The following is a 22,359-nucleotide window of genomic DNA, read 5'->3' on the forward strand; positions in this document are numbered from 1 at the left end:
AATTTGGAAAGGAATACAACTATCTTATTTCTCCGTCTTTTTCTCAGGTTTTTCCCGATAATTAAACGACAACGTCAAAACGTCTGATCAAAGGGGTGCTCTAAAAATGTCCCCCCACAGGGTGGGGGTTCGTTTCTTTGTTCGCGTTATCTATACAATTATTTGAAGAAAGTAAAGACTCGCAAAAAGATAGGAAGGCTGGACGCTTCGGGACGGGGCCGTCGCCTTTTCGGGGAAATAAATTAAGCTCTTTATCTTTAACTCTTTGGATTTTGTGAGAGAAACTGCATTTGTTTATTTATTTATTTATGAATAGAACGGTAACGTGGAAGATGGACGAAGGAACGATGATTTCATTATTAATATGGTTCTTAAACCATTCTCATGACATAGATTTATTGGATTTGATCCTAGCTGCATTTCAATTGAAATCCACCAGTTTAAATATAACACTTTAGGTACTCATATTCTTAAACGTGTTCTCTTATTATTTCTAAAATGAAACATTTATCTTTCTAGGTCAACCCCTGAACAAAATGAAAGACTACAAGAAGAAGTGGCAGGCGTCCACTTTGAATAGACATCCCATCAACTAAGGACGGTTCTATGGCGCTACCCATGGTGCCGATTGTCTTATATCAAACGGTTAATTCAGCAGCAACATTAAAATAAAAAAATTAAAGAAGACAAAAGGTCTTTCAAACAGGTCAGCTAAAGACAGAATAGAAGTTTAAGAAAAAATCTGGATTATACAATGTATTTTTGTTTTAAAAACATTAATTCTATTTTCCAGGCCACTACATAGCAACACGGTCTTCGCCGGACTCCCTACAAAAACGCCCCGCGGAGGGGAAACGTGGCAAAAATGACGCTCGAAATAAATATACCCACCCATCTCACCAGACCTCCCTCGCCCCTCTCATCCACAACTAACCAGAGCAAAAAACTGGCGACACTAACGAAACCAGGGGTCTACACCAACTGGACCTTCAGCCATAGAGCGCTGTTAAGATTTACGCGGCAAAAATGAATTGGTAAGAAACAATAGCTTCGGTAATTGCACCCTTAATATTTATAATGTCATTTTGGGTAATTTTATGGCTGCCTTTGAAAAGTTTTAAACATTTCGGGGAATAATAACCGATTTTCGTTTAAAGTATTCCGAAAGGTTTCTTTCTAAGTGAGTTACATCTTCATATAATCAAGTATACTAAGACGTGTTGTACAATGCTGGAATTATCTACCCTAAATGCCCTTAAATGTGTTCTTTTGACCAGTAAATTGTAGTTCTCGTTGATAAATCACACTATTACATAATATCCCCCTATTCCACTGTAATCCATTGGTCAAATCCATTAATGGATTAGATTCCTCTTCTGGGTACACTTTAGTCCATCGATGGACTTGTTTCCGCATCAGAGTATACCCCAATCCATCAATGGATTTGATTCCGCTTTTAAGTACACCCTAATCCAAGAAATTTTACACAACTGTTTTTAAAGTAGGAGTAGAATACCAACATCTTCCATCCATTGGATTATACATTTTAATTCGTGATTTATTTTATTGAAATACATATAAATAATATACAGAGTGTTAGGTAAATGGGTATATGAGCCGACACTAGCCCATGTTAACATGGGCATATAAATGGTAGGGTGAAGTTAGAAATTTAATATCTTAATTTTAATTATTTTAATTTTCATACAAATCGGATTTTATAAAATTTATTTTGTATGAAAATTTAAAAAAGTAAAATGATGATATCAAATTTCTGACTTCACCATACCATTTATATGCCCATGTTAACATGGGCTAGTGTCGGCTCATATACCCATTTACCAAACACCCTGTAGATATAGAAAATACGAACTCATTTATTTTTAAAGGGAAAAGCCCAGATACATAATAGTGGGCCATTTTCTGGAAGAGTTAAAATGAAATAACTAAGAATTTCAATAATAAAGGGTAAATTATTTTTGCTCCCCTACATAAAGTACGATGAATTTTTTTTCATCTTCTACCCCATCGTGTGGGGTATCGTTGGATAGGCCTTTTAAAATGGCTTAGGGGTTTCTAACACTATATTTCGATTTAGGGATCTGTTTGCAAATTATTAAACTTTAAAGTGCCAATTTTTGTTCGAGTAGGGCGTCCCCCTCTAAAAACTAAACTGGTTGCTTTTCATGAACTTTCAAGGAAAACTATAGCGGTTAAGATAGATCACTTACTTTAAGAGTAATAGTCATTTGACTCATGTATTATACAATTTCTTAAACAGTAAAAATTCCTCAGAAGAAAATATGAAAAGTGACTTTCGATGAAGTAATTGCTTGCTTCTGAAATATATTGTGGTAACGATGGACAACTACGGAACCCTACACTGCGCGTGGTACGTCGACACGCACTTGGCCGATTTTTTATATTACAGAAAAGAGCTGTCCGTGCTAATATATGGATTAAGACCGCGCGCCTACTTAGGCCAACGTGATTAACTAAGTCATGATTTTAATTTTGATTTTTAAATAATTAAAATACCTGGGCTTTTCCCTTTAAAAATAAATGACTTTGTATTTTCTATATCTATATTATTTATATTTCAATAAAATAAATCACGAATTAAAATGTATAATCCAATGGATGGATAAAAGATGTTGGTATTCTACTCCTACTTTAAAAACAGTTGTGTAAAATTTCTTGGATTAGAGTGTACTTAAAAGCGGAATCAAATCCATTGATGGATTGGGGTATACTCTGATGCGGAAACAAGTCCATCGATGGACTAAAGTGTACCCAGAAGAGGAATCTAATCCATTAATGGATTTGACCAATGGATTACAGTGGAATAGGGGATAATATCCCATATCACATGTGACCACTAGATTTGAACGGGCGCCCTTTACTAACAGCATACAGGGTGGAAACGATAAGATTATTTCTAAACTATACAAGATACTCGTATCCAAAAACTGGTTACTGATCCTGAAAGTACTTCACGAGTTCTTTCTAACGGTATCAGTAATAGGTTACAGAATTAACTGGATCTATCCGAAAATTCAATGTTTTCAGCCTCCATACTAAATGTATGCCAGCCGCACAAATATTAGAAGTGTTAATTTTTTTTTATTAAATAATAAACTCTTAAAGAGAACTTGATGTGCATTCTTATTTAAAATTATTCATGGAAAACATTGATTTTAGGCTTTACTTGCTAATATATTATCAAGACATGAGTACCATGACTGTGACAGTATTAAATGTATGAAAACTGGAAACATTGAATTTTCGGATAGATCCAGTTTATCTTGTAACCTATTATTGGTATCGTTGGATAGAGCTTATGAAGCACTTTCAAGATCAGTAACCAGCTTTTCAATATCTTGTATACTTTTTAATATTATGTGGTTTTACTAAATGTATGGAAGCTGGAAACATTGAATTTTCGGATAGATCCAATTTATTTTGTAACCTATTTTTGGTACCGTTGGATAGAGCTCGTAAAGCACTTTCAGGATCAGTAACCAGTTTTTGGATATCTTGTATAGTTTAGAAATAATCGAGTGAGATCACTTATCGTTTCCACCCTGTATATTGTGTATATGGTAAGTATTTTATGTTGTTTAGATTGAACTGGTTGTGTGGGTGTCAATCAATACTACTATCTACATAATAATATTATAAAATTCGATCAAAATCTATTAAATTGTGTATAACGCCTATTATGTATTCTGTGATAACGCAACAAACATACCATGATTCATCACTAGACTAACATTCGTGTTTACTAATTTAGTACGAGTAGTATTAAACCTACTTATTCACTTATTCCCATATTCAAATACATAAACGGGTCACAGTATTTGTAGTAGTTACTAGATCGTTACCCAAGTATACCTACGTTTTTTGTTTTTCTATAGATTATTATCTGATAGCCAACGTCAAGTAAATTATGATATTCAAGTAAATAATTAAGAGTGAAATAATTTTCGACAGAATAAATAATGAATGATAGATGATATCCCCCATTTCCCTTGACTTTCAGTAAAGAAATTGCTCTTTATTGTAAGCTTATTCTAATTTATTAATACAAAAATAAGTTATTAGTTAATTCAACGGGACACGCAATCGATTAGTCATGAAAAAAGCATGTGTAAAGTTTTTATTACTTTCAATATTATGGAATTTTGTAAAGTGATTCACACTTTCATCAAACTTTGCAACCAATCGTTACCCAATTCAACAGCTTTCGTGGTCTTATTTATCTGTTATTTATATGAATTGTTTTTAATTTCAGACTTGCATCACTTATGGCAGAGGAAGTTAGTGGAGTATCAACATACATAGCCGAAATGACAAATTAGCTGTGGCCTACTGCCGGCGACTTGACAGAGTTCTTCAAACCAAGGCAGTGATTAAATAATTTACACACTATTGGCGTTTGCTAAATATATTTCAATTATTACCTAAATCGGCACGTTTTTTCATACTCTCATTTCGTTCGTTTCAGCCGAAAGACGTCCACTGCTGGACAAAGGCCTCCCCCAAGGATATCCACAAAGACCGCGCCGCCAGCATCCATGCACCACACGCGACCTTCACCAGATCGTCGGTCCACCTAGTGGGAAGCCTGCCGCTACGTCTTCCAGCCCGTGGTACTGCTCATTTACTAATAAATAATACTCTTAAATCAATCAATAATGTACTTACTTCTTAGACAGCAACTCTAAAAAAACGTTCCAAAACATCTGTAAAAAAGCCATTCCTTTTAGACCTGAATACTTAATTTTAATGAAACTATAATAATGATAAGTTATTGATGTCTCGAAATCTAAATTTACAGTTGATTGAAACTAATTTGAGTGCTTATCTTTTAAGACTAGAATATGTACTTATGCTACTTATTTTATGGTTTCAAATACCGACTGATTGGTGATGTGACTCCATTGTAAGCATCGAATTTGCTTTATATGACTAAGGCTGAGTTGCACCACCTAACTTTAACGATAACTATGACGATAACCGGAGCATTTTGTATGGAGTTTGACAGATTTTTGACGTTTGCCAAAGTCAAAGTAAGATGGTGCAACCCAGCCTTAGATTATCTCCTTCCCAGCCAATAGTTACATAAAAACGTCAACTGGCAATGCGGCTGTCTAGTGCCCCGGTCACGCGATGGGGGCGCTGGCAATTTCCCATCCGACTGACAATTTCCTCGGCCCGCCCGATTTTAATATAAAACGAGAAAAAACACCGCTCTGTTTCTGTCGACGGGAGAAGTGTGGGGATAAGACGGTGAAGAGAAAATAAACAAATCGTTTTTTTATTAATAACTAATAAGCATCTCTAAATACCTATTATAAAACCACGTGTCTTATTTTAATGCTGAGGGGCGCCTTTATTTACTTTTCTTCTTCTTCTTCTCCACTTAAAAATATTTAAATTAAAAAACCGAAATATGAGATTAACTATTAAGGTAAATGGTGTAGTAACTCACTATACCTACGTATTGGAGGTACTCCTACTTGTACGTAGTTCAGTGACGGCAGCTGTTTGGTGGCAATCACCAAAAAATCTAAATAGTTCCCATGTAGCCCCTTTTCAGGGAAGTTATACATGTCCCAAATATAATTTGCCCTACCACCACTTCGGTACAAACATATCGGATGGTGCTGAGAAGAAGTGAAGGAAGAAAGTCAAGTCACCTTTAACAAAGTTAAGCATCGCAGCGGTCGGCAATGGATGGGTGATCATTCCAATACCACGTGCTGCAGTATGATTTAGAACCATCCCACGTTTAGAGTAAGTACAGCACTTTGAGTTCACTTCAAATAGTTTTAAATAATATTCATTTTGCAGCCAAAACAGACATAATAGCAAAGTTAGCCGTCCATTTTTCTTATACGAGTACACCCATATTCACAAACAATGCTTGCTTAAGTAAAACAGCAAATCGAACGCACAGCGTTGAATAGAGCTCTGTGATTAGTTCATGTGTGTGTGTCACACTATGCGTCCACGCGCACTGTGAGACCTCATAGTAATGTTTGTGAATACGGGCGATAGTGTATTGTCATTCTAAGATCAAGCATATCCACACAAATCTCCCGCTCCTTTCAAAATGGCTTGGCGAGAGAAAGAAAAGTGGTCCGCGCGGGTGGGGCCGCCCCCACCCTGTTATTTTATAAGATGTTATTTTATTTTCCTCGCATTGTGCCTGTCCGGTCTTGTTCCTTTGACTTGTTTCTTGTGTTGAATTTGCTGAGCCAAGATTAAATATTGCTCGATTATTATACAATTTGAAGGCTAATCGATTTCATTGTTAATAAAATAATGGCATCTCGATTCCACTTGAATAAGGAAAGCGTAATCAATTTGTTGTTTACAAAAATAAATGTAGCTATTATTACGAAAAATTCATAAAATTCATATTTCATGCTTGAAAAAACCAGATTAATAAATAACAAAGAAATTGCAATCTAATACGAGTATGAGCGTGAATAATAACTATTATGTAACTTTAGTTTTAAATGAGTTGTTGTGTTCCGGCAGTTAGAGGTAAGATAGCCAGTTCCTCCGTGGTTGAGGATTCCGGGTGAAGCTACTTCGGCCTGATCATCACTTACCATCAGGTGAGATACAGGCCAAGAGCTTCCTCGTTGTGGATAAAAAAATCAATGTTCACAAAAGATGTCTTGGGTTCATACAATTTAATATAAGCACAAATGTATATTTTTCGATAATACATAATTTATAAGCTGACAAAAAAGTAGCAAAGAAAATTAAATGATTCCCATGATGAACTGCGCTACAAAACTACGAAAGGTAACTACGACGTCTACGACCCGTAGCGCGCTACGAATGGCTGTAGTCCGTAGACGTTTGTAGCATTAGGTTTGGAAGGCTCGTAGTTGTCTAAAGATATTTTTAATTTATTATAATACTTATTGTTTATTGCTACAAAATACTTGTTGTTTCAATCTACTTATTTAGTTTTTAAGCTACATAACGTAAATAAAAAACAAAACAAGTTCTTGAAAAAGTAGCTAAATTTTCACAACGTTAAATGCTTAGTTACGTGTTAGTAGAAAATTATACGTAATAAATAATACTTTTTTACTAAAGATAGTAATTTTAATGTAACATTCACAAGAAATGTTTTTGGCTGTGACTCGTAGAAGCTCCATTAAGCGTCTGGACTCTAATAAAAGTCTTTCAGACAATGGCATCGCAAAAAAAGGTTTCTTGGCACTATTATCAAGGTACTTTGCCAATGCACGGTGCATTAACCAAGATGGCGTATATTTTCATTCTTTTGTATGTACTTTTGAAGATTTAGATGGCCTTTGGTGATAAGCAAAAGCATGGTGGCACAATAAAATGTTGACGGATGACTTGTGTTAAATGTTGACCCGTGGGCCAAATTATAAATACCTACTTAAATCCTGTTTTAGCACTTATTGATAAAACCTATTGCCATATAAACAAATATTAGTTTTACAGGTTTAGATTGTTGATCGATCAGTAACATTTTAGTATTTTACGAGTACCTTATCTGTAAGCCTGTAACTCGATTGTATTTTTCCATATTTTATAGCGAGTATAGAAGATAGGATAGAAATTCGCGGGTAGTTATGGTTTGTATTGTTGAAGTCACTTGTACACACCACACCTTGAACAGGCTATCTAGTTACCTATTAGAAGTCTTCTTGCGACCGATAGGGCCAGAACTTTAGTGTTAGCTTCATAGCCTAATCGGATTACATTAGTAACTGTGATTATTCATTGGTTATTGTGATTCATTAATTGGGTTTTTGTGTCGGCCAAGCTGTAGATCCTGGCTACACAGGAGTTGCAGTGGTGGAAACGAGAGGTGGGAATAGTCCCGTTAGTAACTGTGATTACGGTTAATAATGATTGATGTATCTGATCTTTGAGTTATAATAAATCTACGAAGTTGATAGCAACAGAAAATCATCAAAACATTTCAATTAAAATTATATACGAGTAAAACTGCTTAGATTAGAGTATCCAGATCAATGTCTGAAGAATTACCCTCCTGGAATAGCTATATATGGATATTGGATACCTATATCAGTAATGGCTATGTGTGCCTACATCTGTTATTACGTAGATCTCTCACATTGTTAATGCTACATCTAGGTAAGTAAGAACCCTCGTCTCGCCATTATACTAAGAGCAATCGCTCAAAATACTCAAATATCGTTTTTATTTGCGTAATATTGTAGGTGAGCTGTCTGAATGGCAGTCCAAACAGATCGCGAAGTTTTCGACGTTCGTTTTGAACCTCGATTGATTTGTATTCCCTTAGATAAGTAATTACGCGCCCACTCTAGGGCAGATCCATAAATCCGGTTGGGGGCAGCCCACCCTTAAAAAAGGGGGTGTTCTTCTTATATTTAAATATCGAACCCCTTCCGGGTAGGTGCCACGGTTTTTCCAGTAAAAGGGGTAAGTGACAGAACCAGGGAATAGGGAAAACTGTGGAGGCTGTGATGTTTGTTTTGTGAGTAAAAAATCACAATAGCAAATCTTGCTTTTCTAATTTTCTGTGTGCATTACCTACCCTAGGTAGGGAAGTAGATCGTATGTCAGTTTAGAAGGCTAAAATTTTAAGGAAATATTACCTTTTTAAAGATTCAAAAAGCCTACGTAATCCTTTTTTATATTTTCTGTTCCAATTATATTATGTTTGTGTGTTATTGTAAGTTTCATATAATAATATAATTACTATTAGAAACCAAGCAACTTCTTCTCAGCACTGACCCATTTATTATCCCGAAGCAGTGGTAGGGTTAATAATGAGACGTGTAAAAGTGCTGTTCAAAAGCCTACTTGCAAAAATAAAATGAGTTTTATGCAGATTTTGTATTACGGACATTAAGGCTGGGTTGCACCATCTTACTTTAACTTTAACAAACTTAAAAAATCTGTCAAACTCCATACAAAAAACACCGGTTGTCGTCAAAGTTACGGTCAAAGTTAGGTGGTGCAACTCAGCCTAAGACATCTAAATAAAAATCTATGACCCGAGATAAGCGCTAATTTTCCATTGTCAGGATTCGATCCCACAACAACAGCGCATGCGACGGTGTAATCCGATACAGAACAAAATCTTCATCATCATCATTTCAGCCATAGGACGTCCACTGCTGAACATAGGCCCCCCCAATGTTTTCCATGTTGATCGATTGGTAGCGGCCTGCGTCCAACGCCTTCCTGCTACCTTTATGATGTCGTCGGTGCATCTTGTTGGTGGACGTCCCACGCTGCGTTTTCCGGTACGCGGCCTCCACTCCAGAACCTTGCTGCAGAACAAAATAAATTTCATTTAAAATAATATTCAAAAACTCAATTAAAATCACTGTCGACTCCACTCCGCCCCCGTTCCGTCTCGAGATGGACTTAAGAAGCAAAAAGGAAAGAGTCTGGGGGTGGTCCCCTTCCCTGCCCATCGGAATACAGAATAATAATCGCCAAAAGAACTGGGAGCAAAAATATAAATAGCTATCCACCACCCTGTATATTAAAATTTGTATTTCTTGTACAAATTTTAACTGGGCCGCTTCAATTCGGGTAAAATACAAAATTATATTCATCCAAAGAGTTTTCGCTTTGTGGTACGTTTTTAGAGGAGCTTTGTGCGTTTGTTTTTTTGTGTATAATTACGTTTTGGTAATCTAGAATTTTAATGCCGTTGTTTCGTTTATTTGGAACGTTTTATCTGGCCAGACGAGTTTAAAAAGGGTTTTAAGATAAAAATATTAATAGATCGAATTTGTTCTACAAAGGTTTTTAGTAATTAGTGCCATAGGGAAGTGTGGAGTCTAGAAAACTATATGTACGATAAGATTAATAAATGATAAGTCTTATACGGTAAACAAAAAAACTTCTGAGGGTTCCGTAGTGGAATAAAACGCCTACCTACTAAGTACGATTTTCGTATCGATTATGGATCTTTTCCAGTAAAAGGGGGTTAGGTATGTTATGGAGATAAAGCTTATCATCGATGCATACTTATTTCTTGTAATCCAAAGTAAATTAATTAAAATTAACGTCGCAAACACTGAAAAAAGACAAGATTATTTAAGCAGCCGCTAAAAAAGACCTTTGTAAAAGGTTGCAGCCTTGTAGGTACCTAGATATCGTCTAAGTACACTACACTACTGTATTAGTTTAAGCTAGGTAGTTTCAAATCTGCACATTGTTGTTTTTCTAATTTCAACCTTTTAGTAGGTAGGATCTTCTACGGTTGATGGCTCATCAAACTTAACACTGCAGCATCTCATGAAGTTTGGATACTAATATTATAAATGCGAAAGTAACCCTGTCTGTCTGTCTGTCTGTTTTTGATGAAATTTGGGATAGAGATAGTTTGAGTCCCGGGAAAGGCCATAGGATAGTTTTTATCCCGGTTTTTGAAACAGGGACGCGCGCGATAAAGTTTTTCTGTGACAAACAAAATTCCACGCGGGCGAAGCCGCTGGCGGAAAGCTAGTATGGAATTTAGTAGTACCACCCTAATTTTATTACCTAATCTAACTAAACAAATATTTTAAAGATACCTCTTTAAAGCTCAAACGTTTGTTTGTTGTACCCGTAGTAAGTCGTCATCATCGTCATCATCTCAGCCATAGGACGTCCACTGCTGAACATATGCCTCCCCCTGCTTTCCATGTTTCCCGGTTGGTAGCGGCCTGCGGTAGTAAGCCAGTAAGCTTACTTATATTTGAGTGACAGCTGTTTCTTGTAAGTAAAGCCTTAAATTTTTCTTTCTTTCGTCCCACATGATTTTCTTGCCTATTGACAGAAGCGATGAGGCGATAACGCGGACGAAAGCCGGCAAGTTCGCGATTCGACCAACTTAAATCGGGTTAACTTTAGTTGAGTGCTCGTACCGATAGCAGCGGCATTTTAAGTTAAATAATAAATTAATTCATAGATATTTTACATGGCAATGTAAATAAGGTATACTTAATACAATACACATTATCAGTCACAGGACGTATACTGCTGAACATAGGCCTCCCCCAATAATATCCACATCGCCCGTTGGTAGCGGCCTGCACCCAGCGCCTTCTTGCTACTTTTATGAGGTCATCAGTCCATCTCCCACGCTGCCTTTTCTGGTACGTGGCCTCTACGTCAGTTCTGTGTACTATGTGTTCTGCCATTTGCCAAAAATAATGATAGTCATAGGTATATTTGGTATTGTAGGGAAGACCGAGGAGGGTTGTGACATTGTCAATTTTTTGGAACTTATTAACTACTAGCGACCTCGTAACAGTGCGCGTTTTTTAGTTCAAGTCTCGAGCTAACAAATAGGTACGCGCTGAGAGCTCGCTGATAGTTAATAATAGGATGTCATAACTCTTCTCTGTCTCCCCTACTGTTATCTATTCTGTAATTCGACACATTTAAATAATTATTACAATGTATTTGCTGACGCTACTTATTACATAACCACCTGTTGGGAACACGTGCTCGCCTCACGAGACGGCCGTTTGGGCGACGAAATTAAAACCAAGCTTCACGGTAAGCACACAACTTTTTTGAACCCTTGTCTTTGAACTTCTACGAGTATAGTACTTTTTGCTTACTTTTTGCTTTTCACGCTGTAAATGCTGATTTAAACGTATTAAGTTGTTAAGAAGGTAACTAAAGACTGATTTACACAACTAAATTTTAATACATACAAACACACAATTTAGCAGCAAGTTGCAAATTAAAATTTTGTTAGCTACTTACTTAATAACATGTAACTGTATGTGACATTCTGTAATACCCATGTTTAAGAATGAATGAATGATTAATATTATTATGATTGTAACAACTTAATACGTGTAAATCAGCATTAAGTAGGTACTCATGGTAAGTTAAAATGAGTGTCAGTTCATGTCATTTTTCATCAGACACTAATACTTATTATAAACTTAGATTATTAACTTTAAAAGTTTGTAGGCGAAAGCTAAAGAACCATAAGCTAGGGTTAAAGTAATACTAGGACGTGCAAAAGCGCTTTTTAAAAGCCTAATTGCAGAAAATAAATTTCTTAACTAACCTACTGTAGACAAAGAAAATACTTCAAAAGAGAAACTCAAAGAAACGGCTTAATTTTATCTAATCAAAAGATCAAGCAACAAAAGGCACCAGCCTACCTAACTACCAGTTCCAAGCTTACGTTTATTTATTTCGAGGTAAGAAGTAGATTTAAAGTTCAAACCACTGACTTCCAAAGATGTTGTGTCCTAACTGGGTTCATTTTGTAAAACCTAATGTGAATGCGCTAATGTGGTAAAACAAAGATTGAGTTCATTGAGTGTTGAGTATAATATTGATTTTTTATCAATAAAGCACCGTAGGATAAGTACACACAAAAAACGCGTAATACTCGTAAGAACTACTTATACTAATAGCATACTTTAGTTAGACCAGTGTTCCGCAAAGGGTGTACCGTGGCAGAGCAAATTTCTCTATGACCGTGGTCATTAGATGGTGTGCCTCGGAAAAACAAGATTATCTTATAAACGTATTTTTAGTAAGTAAGTAGGGTAAGAAGACTAATAAAGTTAATTACTTTAAAATTCATTTTTCATTTGTGTACCTCCAAAAAAATTCGTTTTCCTAGATGTTACCTTGAACACAAAAAAATTGTGGAACACTGCTTTAGGTATTATTTTTCTTAATTCATAGACATAAACACGAAAATAAATAAGGCCAGATTAAAAAGCAAACAACTTGAATTTTAAATAAAAACCTCCATTGACACGAAGGGTGAGAGGGGGAAGGGGTCATTTTTGCCAATACTTAAACGAAGATAGATAGAGCCCACCCCGGGAGGGGGTTTTGAGAAATTTTAACTTTTCTTTATTCGAGCTATACCTCCTTCGGGAGGGGGGCGGGTGAGGAGTGGGGGGTCCATTTTTCTTCGAGTATTCTCTTTGGCCAGTCTCAAAGGAAACACTGCTCTCCCCACTTAAGCATTTATTAAATCCATTCAGAATGAATTGCTAGAAAAGTGTTTCAGTTTTGCTGAAGCGTTTTACATCGCTTTGTTTTTAATTTTAGCCTTTGTGGGATGTTTAATTAAAAATTGTCTGCTCTGCATTGTAATATAAGAATGTGTGTGTATGAGGACAGATACCTACCTACCTATAACTTAGTTACAATCCTAAATTACCTATAAAGTCAGTAGAATTAAGCTCATAGGACTTATCAACTCGGAAAGGGTCAACGCCGTATCGACTTTGGCATTTACGTTTAGGTATGTACTTTACGATACGGTACGGATAAGTGTGCGTGCAGTATTTATTTATTTATTTATTTATTTAAAGACTTTATTGCACACACAACAATGTTCAGTACAAAAAGGCGAGCTTAATGCCATAAGTCATTCTCTACCAGCTGACCTTGAGCAAAACAGAGATATTGAGTAGGCGGTGCTAAAAAGCTACAAAAATGTACACAATATAATACATAAAATATTATAATATATATACATAAATACATACATATAATTTATATAAAATGGATGACGAGAGGTAAGGAGAGGTGACGAGAGGTAGAGAGGTAAGTATGGAGTTTCAAAAGAATACTGACCGCCTACTTACCCAAGAGGTCAATCGTCGAATCCAACTCGGCTGGGCAGCGTTCGGGAAATTACGTAACATCTTTTTGTCCAAAATACCTCAGTGCCTGAAGACGAAAGTCTACAACCAATGTGTGTTACCAGTGATGACTTAATTATGGTTCGGAAACGTGGCCTCTTACTCTAGGCCTTATACAGAAGCTCAAAGTTACACAGCGTGCTATGGAGAGGGCTATGCTCGATGTTTCTTTACGAGATCGAATCAGAAATGAGGAGATCCGTAAACGAACTAAAGTCACTGACATAGCCACCAGACGGATTAGCAAGCTGAAGTGGCAATGGGCAGGGCACAGAGTACGCAGAACTGACGGCCGATGGGGCAGCAAGGTTCTGGAATGGAGGCCGCGTACCGGAAAACGCAGCGTGGGACGTCCACCTACAAGGTGGACCGACGACGTCATAAAGGTAGCAGGAAGGTGCTGGACGCAGGCCGCTACCAAGTACCAACCGGGCAGCATGGTAAGCTTGGGGAAGGCCTATGATCAGCAGCTGAAAACATAGAATTTTTGGATTGATCCAGTTAATTCTGTAACCTATTACTGATACCGTTTGAAAGAGCTCATGAAGCACTTTCTGGATCAGTAACCAGTTTTTCGATACCTTGTATAGTTAAGAAATAATCGACTGAGATCACTTATCGTTTCCACCCTGTATAGATTTCGATGTGCCCTTTAGTTACGAATTTCAACTTTGCGACCTCTTAGACCTCGTACTACCTGTTCGCGCTAATGTGGCGCTAAGTTTGCCGGTCTGTGGAATGCGCGTCCCCTCCCCCAACCGCGATTAAACGCAATTGGTTAGTGATTAAACGCAATTAAGTGTCTTATTTTACGCATTTTTTTTTGTGATTTATCGTGTAACAACGTTTATTCCATATCCAGATAATTTACAAACTTAAAAATTAAACTATAAACAAAAAAATACAATATTTACAAAAAAGGAAAATAAAAGTTAAACTAAAAAAGTATCCCTATCCCCAGATCTGTCGGTGAGGTTAGCGGTGCCCAAAAGGCTGGCAGCGTTTCCGCGTTGGATCGCTAGGCTACGCAAATACACATTTTTTATCAATATTAATAAATAAAAAATATTTTAAATTATATACTCCACATCAAATTAAAAAACCGCAACTTCCGCGATGCGAACTTTTAAAGATTTTCTTCTGACACAATCATGGTGCCCCTACAATATTGGTGTTATTTGAAAGCCCAATAAATAAACCGGTTAAATGAGTCCTCGCCTGCGGAACGCGGGGACACAGGGGCGTGACGAAAACGGGGACCGTACGGGGTGCGGGCGGCAGGCGCATTTTTAACAAAATTCATTTCGCTGGCGATGCGCCTAGCGATCGCTTGTGTTATTTGTTACGGACGCTTTGTGAGGGCTATACATGAGATTACATTTTTAAGATGAATCGAAAGATTTTCGGACATAAAATTAATAGTCAGTGCAAGCAAATAGCTTTTAACGTTTAAGAATATTTTAGAAAAAAAAAACTGGATCCAAATTCTGATGAATATCAACAAGATATACCATTAAACAAAACCGTAGCAAACGTTACTGGACTATCGGAAAAGACTGTATCCAGAATTGTACAACAAAGAAAATTATTAAAAAACAACGAAAAATTTAAATCACCGAATAAATAGAAACAAAGCCGCAGGAAAAGCGTGGAAGTAGATGATTTCAAAAAAGAAAGAAAGAAAGAAAGAAAGAAAGAAAAGGCGTGATAAGAAGAAAAGTAACTCAGAGCCCCGATTACGGTAACTTTTAACGTCAACAATCCAGACACGCTTCTCGATTCTGCGATACGATTGGTCGTTCAACAGCGTACGTCAGCTGTTTTGACCAATCGTATCGCAGAATCAGAAACGCGTCTGGATTGTAGACGTTAAATGTTACCGTAATCGGGGCTCAGTATTACACATTTAAAAAAAATACCAACTCTGAAATCCTTGAACGCTACCCTTAGAGAAGATAATGTATTATACTGCGGCAGAGAATATTTAAGATTATTATTACATGACCTAGGTTTTAAATTTAAAAAATGCGGATCTGAAAGGAAACTCCTTATTGAACAGCCAAATATAACATCGTGGAGGTGGAAATATCTAAATACTACATATTAAAGTATCGTAGAGACGGAAGACATATTTTATATCTTGATGAAACTTATGTCAATGCGTCTCATAACGTTTCAAAATGTTGGCAATCAAAGGATGAACACGGAGTATTGTCTCATATTGGTAAAGGAGAGCGTTTGATCATCATACATTGTAGTGGCTACACTGGATTTGTAGATGGAACACTTGTGATATTTAAATCCAAATGTAAAACAGGTGACTATCACGATACAATTAATTTCGTGAATTTCAGTAAATGGCTAAATGAAAAGCTGATGCCTAATATTCCACCAAATTCAGTAATAGTAATGGATAATGCAGCTTATCATTCGGTTAGAGTAGAAAAAAAGCCGACTATGGCCTTTACCAAGCCAGAAATGCAAGATTGGCTACGACGACATGAGGTGCCTTTTGATGATAAATTAAAAAAGGATGATTCATCCAAATTAATTAAAAGCCATTACACAGAGGACATGTATATAAAATTGATGAGTTATTGAAAGCAAAGGGCCATGAAGCGTTGCGTTTGCCTCCTTACCACCCAGACCTGAATCCAATTGAGTTGGTCTGGGGTGATATAAAAAGACAGCTAGCAGAAAAAAGTATCGACTCCAATTTGGACCAGAAAAAAAACATGTTGGAAAATTTATTTGTTGAATATTCCGCAGAAAAGTGGGAGCATTGTAGAGGATGAATACTGCGAACACGGCGGAGTTCTAGATGACGTTGTTGATTTTATTATTAATGTGCACGATGATTCAGATAATTCGGATGATGGCTGCTTTGAAAGTGAAGAATCAAGTTCTAGTGATATTGATATGGACATAAGTGATTGATTAATAATTTGGCATCTTGCACACAATAAATTTTACATGAAATACGACATGAATTGTTTCATTAAAATTTTATAAAATAAATTATTTTCTGTATTATAAAATAAATTATTTTCTTTATTAAACATAATTTATTTTCTTTATTAGAAAATAATTTATTTTACAAAATTTATCACCACCTGTTTACCGTTAACCACTTTACTGTGACGTCACATATCTTGAGAACTATCTAGTGAAATTTTATCTCTTTTATATCATCCCCGCCCGCACCCCGCACGGTCCCCGTTCTCGTCCCGCCCCTGTGCCCCCGCGTTCCGCAGGCGAGGTCTCATTTAACCGGCCGGTCATACTATTTAATCCCAACTAATATTATAAATGCGAAAGTAACTCTGTCTGTCTGTCTGTCTGTCTGTCTGTTACGCTTTCCCGCTTAAACCTCGCAACCGATTTTGATGAAATTTGGCATAGAGATAGTTTGAGTCCCGGGAAAGAACATAGGATAGTTTTTATCCCGGTTTTTGAAACAGGGACGCGCGCGATAAAGTTTTTCTGTGACAGACAAAATTCCACGCGGGCGAAGCCGCGGGCGGAAAGCTAGTTTCTTAATAAACGATTAACATATACCATAAATGTGACTTGAAAAAGGACCTCACTAGGGGCTCACCTCAAAAGTTGGCTCAAGCGTAACTACCTATTTTTTAAGAAGTGACTCTGGATCCTTCTAAAGACACATTTTTGGGGTAAAGACCTTTCCTTTAATGAAACAAAGTTTAGAACTAGGCTTTTAAATGGTGCCAATATTGGTGGGAAGTCGGGATACATACGTTTGAAAGTGCTTGTCGCGGGAGGTGCGATTTATTTGATGTCGAGTGTAGTTTGCTATAGTTATAGACGCTTTCCTTCGTGTGACGTCATATCGCCAGCGGCATGGTTGCATAGAGTGGTTGTCGCTCGCGCCGCCATTATTGCATTTCAAAAATGCAGAGCTATATTTTCGGCCAAACGCAAGCCCTTAATCAATGTCACTGTCAGTTGTCAGTGTCAGTCACGTGTATTTGCACAGATATGGATAGATGCAGCATGTGTCAAAAATTGTATGAAGCCGAGCGTGCCACTTTTTAAACGTCATTAGTGTCATTTTAGCGAATTTTAGTGATTGCCGCAATGTAAAAATAATCGTATCATCGTACTGCATTCGCAAAGTCATCGAAATATTTCGTGTGACTCGATTCGACAATTAATTAATTCCGATAAAACTGATATTTTGTTATTTATAGCTAGTCTAACTGTGGATTAAAATAAATTCTATATGTAACGGCCCTCCAAACACTAGTATTGTATTATCTGTGCTCTGACGCTCGGATTCGCATTTTGGCGGGCTTGAGTTTCGCGGGTTCGCGCGCTCACCCGGCGCGCTCTTTTCAACCGCCGCCGCGCTTTGTGATCCGCGGAACTCGACCTTATTGACCAGTCGCGCCCATCGCCTCGACGCGTGCGAACGAGCTATCGTTTTTATGTTTATTAATGTAACTCCGCCATTACAATTGCGCCCAACGAGTGGCCTCGCGTTCTAAGTTCGAGAACGTTCGAGAGAAACCACAAGTACCGCGACCCCAGTGAGTCGTGTTGATTGAAAATTGTGTTGAAGTGAGAAAATGCCACCGAAGACACGCCGAGGCACGGCCAAAGATAGCCAAGAAGAGGAGAGATATTATTCCAGCGATGACGAAAACGACGACGCGACTGTGAACGCGGGGCCCGGCGCCGCCATACCCGCCCGCGAAGCTTCGGCGACGACGCCGACTACTACCAGTCGCAACGACGTCATCGGGATCACAGAGGACCAGTTGGCGAGACTGATCACCAATGTCATCAGAGGTTTACCGACTCCGACCCCGGCCGGCGACCTACACGGGCCGCCGCCGGCGACTCCGACCCGAGTCACCGACCCCGCGGCAGCGACCGCGACCGCGCCGCAAGGCGGCAACTTCACACGGTGCACCGCACGCTTCGACGGTGCCACCCGGAGCGCCGAAGTACTGGAGGCGTTCATCGAGAACATCGTCGTGTACAAAGAGTGCGCCGCAGTGAGTGACGAACACGCGCTGCGCGGCCTCGCCATGTTGCTGACCGGAGACGCCGCCGTGTGGTGGCAGGGCGTACGGACCACCGTGACGACCTGGGACGACGCGATACGCCGGCTACGCTTCATGTACGGCGCCCCTCGTCCCGCCTACCGCGTGTTCCGGGACATTTTCGCCTCGGAACAAGGCGAAGAAAACGCCGATTCGTTTATATCGCGAGTGCGCGCTAATCTCTCGAGATTACCATACAAACTGGATGACGAAGTGCAAGTTGACATCGTGTACGGCCTACTTAATAATGACATTAAAAAATTAGTGCCGCGTAACAATATTGTTAACCTTGATTGTTTACTCGCGCAGGCGAGGTGTGTTGAAGATATTTCGCGTGAATCCAATACCACGATACATGTTAACCCATCCCGTGCTCAGTCTAGTTATGTTGACAACAATCATAATAGCACGGCCTCTTCTAGTACGAACACAGCGAAACCTATACGTAATCGTCCACGTTGTAATGTCTGTAAGCGTTTTGGGCACGTCACCGATGAATGTAGATCGAAACCTACACCTGCTAAAGCGAATGTTTCACCACCTGTTCCTATTAACCGACCGGCAGGTAAGTTATATTGTTATGGATGCGGTCAGGAAGGTACAGTGCGCTCTAAATGTACCACTTGTGCGAATAAAAGTGCGAGTGTGAGTAGGGAAAGTAACAAAGTTGACTTTCAGAATGTTATTGTTGACAACACGCGCGCCGCGCGCCCACTGATTAACATCACGGTGGCCGGCCGCGCGGGTGTCGCGATGCTGGATACCGGTGCTACTCACTCCGTGGCTAGCCCTGGACTGTACGCGATCCTTCTGGAGAATGGTGTTAAGTTTCACGCCGCACGTCACACAGTAGGACTCGCCGATGGAACCTCACAGGTACGAGATGTTTTGATTTGTAATATCGCCGTTGTGCTGGCTGGACGCAGCATACCTACCACTTTCTACGTGATACTTGGGGCTGAGAATCGTACCCTCCTCGGTCATGATTTTATAGTGCGCGCTGACGTCATGTTAGATATACCACAACGTAGCTGGAGTTTTTCCAATTTACCTGAACAGAAGTTTTCTTTTGTAGATACTTACGACCTGCTGACACCAGCGCCCCCGCCGACCGCCGACGCCGCAGAGCTGATGCGCCTCGATGCCGCGGCCCTGACGCTGAGAGATGACGAGGGTTGTAAGCTGTCACCTGTTCAGCGAAGACAATTGAACGAGCTGCTAGCGCGCCGCGCCGACCGGTTCGCCGAGGTTGGCCCACCTACCAGCTACGCTACGCACCGGATCCGGGTCGATGAGAGGCAAGAACCTATCGCCTCACCGCCCTACCGCTTGTCACAAGGCAAGAAGGAGATCCTGGAAGAAGAACTTCAGAAGATGCTGCAGGCTGATATTATTGAAGAGTGTGAGTCCCCCTGGGCTTCGAACGTGGTTCTTGTCAACAAGAAAGATGGTGGAGTACGCTTGTGCGTAGATTACCGCAAGCTGAACGCCGTGACAGAACCCGACCGGTACCCGCTGCCCAGGATTGAGGACGTTCTTCATGCAGCCAAGACCACCAGCTTCATGACAACGCTAGACCTGAAATCTGGCTATTTTCAAGTGGCCGTCGCTGATGAGAGCCGTGACGTCACCGCCTTCGTTACGCCGTCCGGTACCTACCGTTTCAAGAGGATGCCGATGGGACTTCGCAACTCTGGCGCCACGTTCCAGCGACTGATCGACAGATTCAAAACGAACCTGTTCGTTAACGGAGATAATGCTGAGCCAAAGGACAGAGGAGGAGTCACCGCTGCTCTGCAGAAAAGGAGGCCTGTAAACGTCCTAGCGTATCTCGACGATATAATTGTATTATCAGAATCGTTCCTTGGGCACCTAGAAGACCTTGAAGCAGTACTCGACAGGTTAGAGAAGTTCAACTTGAGCGTAAACAGAAAGAAAAGCTGCTTCGCCCGAGACTCTGTCAAGTTCCTGGGCCATATCATCGTGCCTGGAGGCCTACGGGCCGACCCGGAGAAGACGTCAGCGATCGCAGACATGCCTGCCCCGAAGAATGAAAGACAGCTGAAGGGTTTCCTGGCCACATCCAGCTGGTTCCGGCGGTTTATACCAGACTACGCTGCTGTTGCTAAGCCGTTGACTGACCTCCTCAAGAAGAACAGCACCTGGGTGTGGAATGAAGAACAGCAAGCTGCATTCAACAAGATCAAGGAGCTCCTCGTCACCGCGCCGATACTGCGCCAGGCGGACGAGACGAAGCCTTTTACCCTGAGGACGGATAGCAGCGGATACTGCCTCGGAGCCGCTCTGATGCAGGGGGAGGGCCCCGACGAGAGGCCTGTAGAATACGCCAGCCGTCTCCTAGGACCTGCAGAACGAAACTACACGACCACCGAGCGAGAAGCCCTTGCCGTCGTCTGGGCGGTGACCAAATTTAGAGGCTACATCGAGGGATCGGAAGTCGTCGTGAAGACCGACCATCAACCCCTGCGCTGGTTGATGAGCTTAAAATCACCCAGCGGCCGCCTGGCGAGGTGGGCGCTGACGCTCCAGGCGTATAACTTGCAGATCCAGTATACGCCCGGGAAGGTTAACGTCATAGCCGACGCACTGAGCCGCCCCGCCTGTTGCGAAGAAAACCCAGGTGGATGCGAAGTATGCTTGGTGACCGTCGACGTACCGCACAGGACACCAGCTGACGTGCGTGAAAACCAGCTGAAGGACCCCGAGCTGAAGAAGATAATCGAAGACCTGGAAGAGATCGACGATCCATTCAGGGGGAGGAACTGGTCGAACCGAGGATACCTGATATCCGACGGTATACTGTATAGATGCTTACCTGAGTCTGACGATGAAGATTGCACGTGTCTCGTAGTTCCACAGCACGAGAGAGAGCAGATACTCGCCGAGTTACACGACGCTCCAACCGCAGGACACTTCGGCATCGATCGCACTCTGCAACGCATCCGGAGCCGTTACTTCTGGCCAGGCATGAGAGCCTTTGTTACCGAGTACATCAAACGGTGCGTTGCATGTCAGCGTTACAAGGCAGACAACAGGAAGCCGGCCGGACTACTCCAGACCCCTGCTTCAACCCGGAGATTTGAAGTCGTCTCTGTGGACTTATTCGGACCCTTACCGAAGACCGCGAAGGGAAACCGCTGGATTTTGATAATTGAAGACGTTTGCAGCCGTTGGGTTGAGCTCTTTGCCCTGGAGAGCGCCACTAGCGCCGAGTGCGCTGAGGTCCTCGTCGCAGAAGTGTTCCTGAGGTACGGAGTTCCCCGACGGATGATCAGCGACAACGGAGTGCAGTTCGTTGGTGAAGTAATGCAGCAGGCTTGTCACGTGATGGGTATCAAACAGTCGCTGACGCCGCTGTACCACCCGGAAGCGAACCCCGTCGAACGCAAGAACCGCGACCTGAAGCCCCAACTGGCGATACTCGTAGGGAAGGACCACACATCGTGGGATGCCCACCTTGCTGCCATCAGGTTCGCGATGAATTCCGCTGTAACGGCGAGTACTGGACATTCACCAGCTTACCTCACCTTCGGGAGAGAGCTGCGAGCCCCGTCTGACGCGGTGGCCGATATGAAGGCCATCGC

Source organism: Ostrinia nubilalis, chromosome 25 (genome assembly GCF_963855985.1).
Source record: "Ostrinia nubilalis chromosome 25, ilOstNubi1.1, whole genome shotgun sequence".
NCBI classification, from domain to species: Eukaryota; Metazoa; Arthropoda; class Insecta; order Lepidoptera; family Crambidae; genus Ostrinia; species Ostrinia nubilalis.